Here is a 769-nt window from a genome sequence, read left to right on the forward strand (position 1 = left end):
AGCAACCCCCCCCAGGCTGACATGCTCTGCTCCCCCCCAAAGCCCCTGCACCCCAACACTGCCCTGCTGGTGCTGCATCCCACACCCCTCCCCATCGCACACACATAAACCCACCCACCACCCCCTCAACCCTCCACGTCCCCAACTGTCCCCAGGGGAGAAGCAGCACCCATGGGTGACACCGGGGAGACCCCCGGGCTGGTTTATTTGGTGGGGGATCCCCCCAGCTCTCCTACCCCTTCCCTCCTGGCTCATGTCTCTCCTTCATCCGCAGGAGCTCCGGGCTGAGGAGCACAGGCCATGGCCCCCCAGGACACCCCAGGACCCCCATGGCCCCCCAGGACCCCCAGGGCCCCCAGGACCCCCCAGGACCCCCAGGGTCCCCCAGGGCCCCCTGCCCCCTGTGAGCTTCCCTTTGTCATCCTATGCCTGAGCGATGCCTGGAGGCTGGGACGGTGAAGGGAGCCCCACGGGCTGCAACCACTCCTGGAAGGCACGTGTGGGACCACGAACCTGGGGCTTGGATCCTGGGGGGAGGGTCTGAAAGCAACTTTGGGGGGCTGGAAACAACCTTGGAGGGGTGGAGCAGCCTCCTGAGGGGCTGGAGCATCTCCTTGGGGGTCCAGAGTATCTCCTTGGGGGTCTAGAGCACTGCTGAGAAGGGCTGGGGGTGCTCTTGGGGGGCTGGAGCATCTACTTTGGGGGCCACCAAGACCATGGGGAGCTGGGGGTGCTCTTTGGGGGCTGGAGCATCTACTTCGGGGGCCCC

Source organism: Chaetura pelagica, unplaced genomic scaffold, assembly GCF_000747805.2.
Source record: "Chaetura pelagica isolate M959 unplaced genomic scaffold, ChaPel_1.0 scaffold506, whole genome shotgun sequence".
Classification (NCBI taxonomy): Eukaryota; Metazoa; Chordata; class Aves; order Apodiformes; family Apodidae; genus Chaetura; species Chaetura pelagica.